This window comes from Merops nubicus, unplaced genomic scaffold (genome assembly GCF_000691845.1).
Source record: "Merops nubicus isolate BGI_N331 unplaced genomic scaffold, ASM69184v1 scaffold23606, whole genome shotgun sequence".
In the NCBI taxonomy this organism is placed as follows: domain Eukaryota; kingdom Metazoa; phylum Chordata; class Aves; order Coraciiformes; family Meropidae; genus Merops; species Merops nubicus.
This window is the reverse complement of record NW_008617265.1, coordinates 15,850-23,696: the sequence shown is the minus strand read 5'-3', so window position 1 is coordinate 23,696 and position 7,847 is coordinate 15,850.

Here is a 7,847-nt window from a genome sequence, read left to right as displayed (position 1 = left end):
TTTTCCTTACCTCCCTTTTTCGTTTTCTGTTCCTTGTTGAACAATATACTTCATTTTTTTTTTTAAAAGTCTCTCTCTCTCTCTCGAGGGGGAGGGGGGAGAGGTGAGTACATAGTTCTGTTCCGTGTGGGTCCGGCCCTGAACCCCTTTTTACACGGAACCAGGACACCCAGACAAGTGCATTAGGGCAATGCAGGGCTCTGGGCTTCAGGAGTTGTATCAAGCCCATGTGATGCAGAACAAGATTTACGTGTTGGTAATGTGACTTGATCTTGTATGCATGTTGGCTTAGGAAATTTCTGAAAGTAAGCTGGTTTTGTAAAGATTAAAACTCTGCTGAGAGATTAAAACTGACTATTTTTTAATAAAACAATCCTAGAAGTTCAGACTTCACTTTTTTTTTTTTTTACTTCTGACTGCTAAATGATTTGTATTGTATTTCATGTTATGTGATAACCTTACTGCAGCCTGAAATGAATTTATCCCTCGCTTTCCTTCCACAGACAGAGGATGATGAGGTCTCAATTTCCAAATAGTCTTCATTTACAGTTGAAGAAACCTCTGGAAATTGAGGCTGCTTTCCTTCCCCATTTGCAGTTCCAGAGAGTCAATGTGCAGCAGTATGAGGAACACAACCCAGAAGCTTTTCAATTAGAAGTCCATATTTCCAGAGCTGGAAAAGTCCTTTCTCAATGGATCAAAGACAGTGAAAAGCAATGGCTTTTCATTTTCTTTGATCCAATGACATATCAGTGGTATAGTCCCAAGCAGGACCCTTGCACTACTTACATTGCACCAGCTACTTTTAACCTGCATGGAGCTGGAGCTAATAATACATGCTCAGAAAAAGCACATTTCCCATTACCATAGGGCATATATCCTACTTTATATAAGTCTCTTTAAATATTAAAAACTCAATGAGTTTTAGTTAGGTATTTCTTGGCATAATATGGTCTTCCTCTGTTTTATTTAGAGGGTTCTGTGGCTGTGATTGTGTATCCATGTGTTTCTCTGCTGCTTTTTGGAAAGAGTCATATTTTTACAGGAACATAACCCATTTTCCTTTTATTGTAATTGTTTTGGAATAAGAAGTAATCATCCAGGACTGAACAACTTGGTCTACCAAACGTTCTGTTCTCAATTCTAGTAAATTGCTTTGAGAATTGAACAAAGCTCTGTTCAATCACGCAAGATATCTATTCTGAAGAACACCAGGAAAGTAAACCTACTTTAGCCCCTTGCAATCATCTTTTTTTACTTCTTAAAGATAAAACTATAAGAGCATGATTCTAAATGGACAGAACTTGCAAACCTTCATTCAGTGAATAAAGAAATTAGTTTGATAAAATAATGATGTTCCTCATCTAAATCCCCAGACCTAGCAACTGTTTAAATTCTAATTACTAATAGAGCAATAGTATTTTGAACTTCCCATCTGTGGATCTCAGTGCTCTGCAGCTATAAATGAGCTATTGGGCTCTTTTGAAGGGACCTGCTGGCAGGTGGCAGCCAAACACCCTCTTACCTCTTTGAGGAACTCTTCATGCCCTTGGGTTCCAGCTATCCTTTCTTAAATGTGGCCAGTCCTTGTCTATGGTGAAAAAAAGGGCTGCCTGTGGTGGGGCTGCTCATGTGTTCAGTGGATCCTTTATGTTGGTTTAACTGGTGCTTTTTTCAGCCAGAACTGCAAAGTTTTGCTGGTGTTCCAGTGTGTAATGAAGCAACACTGACCCCTGAATGCTCAACTGTTGCGCTGTCTGGTGGATAAGCAATTCACCACTTTCAATCTGGCTGTCAGATATTACCACAAGTGTTTTGTTTGTATCTTGATTGACAGTTTGTTGTTGAGATAAGCTCTAGGAAGTCTCTGTATCTCTCAAACTTCACACAGAGAAGCCACTGGTTGAACTGAGAATTTTGGTAAACTTGTTTCCTTAATGGGTCAGGGATATACTTGATAAGGAGAAAATAGTAACACATCGTGTTGAAGAGAGAATTCTTCTGCTGGAGTGTGGTAGGTAAATTTAGCAAAGCTCAGTATGGTACCTGCTGGTTATTAATTATTAATGAGTAATGGTGTGACCACCATTACTTGGTCCCACGCTTGGGATTCAGCTTCGTAAATCCGGTATCCAAAGCCATTGTGGTCTTGACTGAGTTCAGAAGAGTGATGGGACATCTGGCTGTGGTAATATTGTCAGTTCTCTAGCTCCACAGCTTGCCTGTGATTCAGACTTGCATAAAGGTAGAGTCTAAAGGACAAGTCTTCTGTCTAGAGCACAAGTCTTGTGAGGACCAGCCGAGGGAACTGGGGTTATTTAGCCTGGAGAAAATGAAGTTCAAGGGAGACCACCTTGCTCTTGACAACTCCTTGAAAGGACATTGGGGCTAGCTGGGGGTCAGTCTCTTCTACCAAGTAACAAGCGACAGGACAAGAGGAAATGACCTTGAGCTGCACTGGTGGAGATTTAGGCTGGACCAGAGGAACAATTTCTTCTTTGCAAGGGTTGTCCAGGGCTGGCCCAGGCTGCCCAGAGCAGTGGTGGAGTCTCCATCCTTGGAGGGGTTTCCAAGCCGTGGAGATATGGTGCTGAGGGACATGGGGTGGTGGGGACCTGGCAGTGCTGGGGGAACAGTAGGACTCAATGATCTTCAAGGGCTCTTCCAACTAAAATGATTCTATGGAATAGTCACCTCAGGCTGGTGCCTGGGGCTCCTTGCCTCGAAGCAGCTGCAGTGCAGGGGGCAGTAGGGGTGGTGTGTACCCCAGCAGTATGGGGCAGGAGTAACTTGCCTGCACATTTTATTGGCAGTATGTCTGCAGATTTTATCTGTATTCCATGTGCCCCAGACTAAACCTCACAGGAAAGTGCTAGATAGCATCTTGTTTGCTGCTGCTGGTGGTTTTTTTTTTCTGCCATTAGTGCAAAGCAGATATTTGTATGGATTGGAAAAGATCCCCTGTGATCTTTGCTCTTTCTTATATGCTAGCACATTGCCTGTAAGATTGGGATCTCAATCTTTCAACTTCTCCCCGTTCCTGGAAGGTTTCATGTCATAGTTGGTTAAGTCTGAAATGAAGTATATTGGCTCCAGTGCCATATCATATTCGTGTGCTGGTGCACGGTGTAGCCACTGGCACATGCACTTCCCCATCTTCTTAAGGAAAGAAAAAGGTAATCAAAGTTTTTATGGGAATAAGAAAAGGGACATTAGAGGCAGTTACTGTTCACAGAAATGCTGCCTGTTCCACAAGAATTGTGTGAAGGTTTCTTAGACTTCGTAATTTCCATTTATATGGAAGATAGGTAGTGGCTGCTTGAAAGAAACCATCCACCTCTTGAGTAAATAGTATTTTATAGGCTTCTCTAGACTTTCTTTCCCTTTTCTTTTAAAGATTATAAAATAGAAAATATGACAGGAACAGAAAGTAGGGCTTTGAAATCACTGGGGTGTAACAAGCTAATAATGATAGAGCCTTTGAGAGGGGCAGCACACTTGGGAGGACACGGGCATTTTCAGGACCAGTGTAAACACAGGTTAGTAAAACAACTAAATATTGTCATTAATTTATCACTGGGTGTTGTGATGGTTTGAAACTCCTGCTGCTCCTGGGGGTGGAGATTTGAAATCTAAAACCAGGAGTGAGCCTGAATGAAAGGGGCGTAGACCTGTTCTATTCCCACTCCCCTCTTCCTGGCTTCAGGACTTTCTGCTTTCTGTTTTGAAATAGCAGCATCTTTCATTAGTAGAAGCTGTTCGATTGTGATTTGTTCTTCCAGTGTTTACCAAAGCAAAACCCTCACTGAAAATCTTCACATCAGCCTCTTAGTTTTGAGTGGTGTAGATAAAATTAAATCTGGTTTTTATGTTATGCATAAGCCTTTTAAAAATAGGTAAAAAATGCCTTCAGTAAAATCTAATTAATGGCTTGTGCTTTTAAATAATTCCTGTAAATACAAGCTTGTTAATGCCTGAGATGAGGTAACAAATGCAATTTGACTTGAAGTTCTAGAAATCTGTGTTCACACATGTAGAAACAGGGCTAATTATTCTCTTTATACATTGTTTATGCACACAGTATGCTCTAATATCACAAACAACTGAAAAAAAAAATCATACTTAGATAAAGGGCAGGAGGATTTTATTACTTCAGCGAAAGAAATATCCACTGGTAGGAGAATCCCAGAGCTGGTCTGTGGATGCTCCTGATGGTTCCCTGTGCTTTGTCAGGCTCAGGCACACTGAGCACGTCTGCACAGGCAGTCCAGAAGAAACCCTGCTCTGGAGCAGACAGGTTGTCCTGGCAGGTTGCAAATGACAAATGACTCGTAGTCTTTTGGACGCTGTGGAGACTCTGGACTCTGCATGCTCTGAGCTCTTTGTTTTCTAAAGAACCTGCTTTTTCAGAGCTCTCCGCCTGGCGTTGTAGAGGCTCACCTTGCTCCATGTCAGAGCTGGGTGTTGAGGCTGATCTGGTGTAAGGTAACTAACATAAAATAGGAAAAAACTTATAAATAGAAAAAACTTATAAAGCTAACCATTAGTGTATGTAAGGTAACTAACATAAAATAGAAAAACTTATAAAGCTAATGATTTGTGTAAATAACAGCTAAGAAATTGATTGCCTTGCTGATCACTGCAAAGTGGTTAAAGAAAAACAGATGCTCCTTTGATCTGCCATCCAAAACAACCCTTATCTGGGAGAAGGGTCGTTAAAGTCAGAATTCCCAAGCTTTCTGCACTTCTGGGCAGGAAAGGAGAAAGGAACTATTGAAAATTAACAAAGAATAACACATACTGAGGAAACACAAAGTAACATCTCTCACAAAATTATCAGTAAAAAACACAAGTAATGAGGAGGAGCAGATGTTCACCAAGGACAGAAATCAACGTGGCCAAACAAGTAAAACTCGGAGATTTTCAGTAACCTGCATATACAAATGATGATAATATGCTATAAATTAGAAGTTGTAAATGAAGTGCATCCATTTCCTTTTGGATAATGGAAAAACAGATCATAAAAATAGGTGAACAATATCCTAAATGCTTTCAGTTAACACTTTTTTTCTTGCTATTAATTTTAATTGCTCCAAATGTCAGCTGTCTAGAAAACTGATTGATCAATCATAGTGTAGTTGTTACTGTTGCAGACTTCTGCTTCATATCCTTATATCCACCTGATGGTGCAAAGAAAGAAGTATTTATCCATGTCACTGTTTATAAACAAATTTATAATGAAAAGCATTTGTAACAGTTGATGCAATCAGGTTTTAAGCAGCTTTCCTGTTGGAGTTGTGCAATAAAGAAATTTTAAATGTCTTTAAGATAAAGTTTTGTGGTTTTGGAAAAAGGGTAATTCTGCTGCAGTTTCCTGTTGCAGGAAGGGTTATAATAGGAATACAAAGCCTGATCTGGGGCAGTGGAGGAGAAAAAAAATCTAAATACATATAAATTTGAAATGTCTTTTTTTCTCCACTTGATTTTTATTTGGTAAAATCTCTTCTCATTTAAAATCTCTTCAAAGTTTCAGTTACTCACTTAGGCACATAATTGACTAAGGCTTTCTAGTGTCAAAAGAGGCACCTATTCAGCACACTTTCTAGATTATCTCTGGATAAAAAATTTCAGGGGAAAAAAAAAATTGTACTTAATGATGACACATTCTGAAGCTGGTGATAGAGCAGGACTACATTAAATTTCTGTAACACTTGGCGTTCAGCATTTCTGAGCTTGCCAAACTGAAGCAGAGGGAAGTTAGGGAGGCTTGTTTAAAGTAGTTCTATCCCAGGCAGAAGTAGAACTAGGAATTGTATTTTCCTATTCCTTCTGTTTATGTGGAGTAATCTTCCCTGAAAATGCCACACATAGCCTGCAAAAGCACCTGGAGGTTCAGTCCCAGTTTAGCCTGTGGGCAGCACTCCTGGATTCTTGTGAAAATTGCAGTGAGTACTTGGAGTCTGTATTTATAGTGCATCCTCCTCTGATGCCTCAGGAAAAAACTGTGTTTATTTGCAGCTTGATGCATTTCTCCAGTTAAGCCTTTTGTATGACAGTGGATGTCTCTGTAGCTCCTGCACTGGTGCTGTGGTGGAGTGATGCAGAGGACGTGGACCCACTTGGGAGAGGACGAATCCCATTTCCCATTGCCATGGTGCTGTGGTCTCCTGCTGGCACCCACCTGCCTGGCTGGGGCTGGAGGGGTTTGTGGAAGATGAACATAGACAGGGCCCAGATGTTTAATTTTGAAGTGACAGACTTTCTTCCCTTTACACTATTTTTTCTTTAGGAAATACAGTATTAAGAACTGTGGGTGCTGTCAGCTGCTAAGAAATGACTGGTCATTAAAGCTAAAAGCTGTTTTGGTCTATTTTATGAGGTTAATAAGTACATAGAAAGTAGTTACAAGTGTGTGAGTAGCACCGATGGAAACGACTTATTTGTAGCAAGGCACATTCTGCAAGGAGCTAATTTGATCTGCTGCGACTTCTCCAGGTGAATTGTCCCCAGCTAGCTGGGTTTATTCCTTCCAGTTATCAATTTTTTTCCTTTTTAATTGATGTAATTTTCTTGAACTATGAATATTTGCCATTAATTACTGGATGAATCGGGAGTGTTCCATCCTGTCTCTCTTTGTTGTCAATGTAAGGTTATTTAAAGAGGGTCACACTCTATTTGAAGGCTGATAGTCCTGAAGTTTGTCATTCTTAATTCAGAGGATTTCCAGGATGTATTTACAGATAAGTTTTTTAACTGTAAATTTTTCTACTACATGTATATGCTGTATATTAAAAAGGTATGCAATTAAAGTAAATACATGATTTTTTACACACCTTGGTGCCACATGATAGCACTCATCTGTTCTTGTTCATCTTAGTAAAATTTAGAAAAACATTTACTTTCCACTGAAAATACTGTTTGGAATCAGGATGTTATATGACATATGAACAGGACAAAACCCACAAATGCAACCACTCCCCCACTGCATGTTTGTGGTTTTGTTTTTTGGGGGGTTGTCCCCTTTTCTCGGAGACAAAAGGAAGTTGTTACACCCTTTTTGAGAAATTTTTGGGAAGTGATTTTTTTTTTTTTTAGAACCAATAATGATAATTATATGTCTGCTCAGAGTAGTTGAGGTAATACTGTGCTGCCAGAAGTAATTTTGTAATGAGAAATCTGTTCAGACTCCTTTGGATGTGGTTAAGAGTTGAATAGCAAATGTCTGAGGCGTTGTCAGATGTGATGTAAGCAATGTGGGGTCCAGAAACAGGAATCTTTCAGGCAGTATAAACAAGAGGGTCAGACTGTAAATTGAGCTTGATAGTGGAGGTAGTTAATTGTTTTCCTTTGATTTCTTTCATTTCGCCTTTATTTCTCATTTCTGCTGGCATTTTTGATTGCATGGCTGGCTTTTTCTCAGGTTGCTCTGACTGTCTGCTTTCATGGCTTTGTATTCTGAATTTTTAAGCCTTTTAGAAAGTACATGTGGCGTTTTACTCTTTCCACATTAGGTGTTTATGAATTAGCCGTATCTCTAAGAAGACATAAATTCTAGTTGTGTTGATTTGTATTTTAAGAATGGTATTTACTCTTCATAAAGGAGCTTTTATCTGAAAGGAAAAAATATCTTAATTACTGCTGGGTTATGTAAGTGAAATCGGTAGCAGCCCATTCCTTTGAAATTTAGTACAGCCATGACAAGGTAGTTATAATTTAGCTAGCCAAATTTGTAGCCTTGATCCTACACCAATACTGATTTTGAACTAATATGAAGTTGTGCTAGTCAAAAAGATGATGGAAGAGAATGTCATCAGGTGACATTACAGATGCTGTGATTAGAAAAAAAT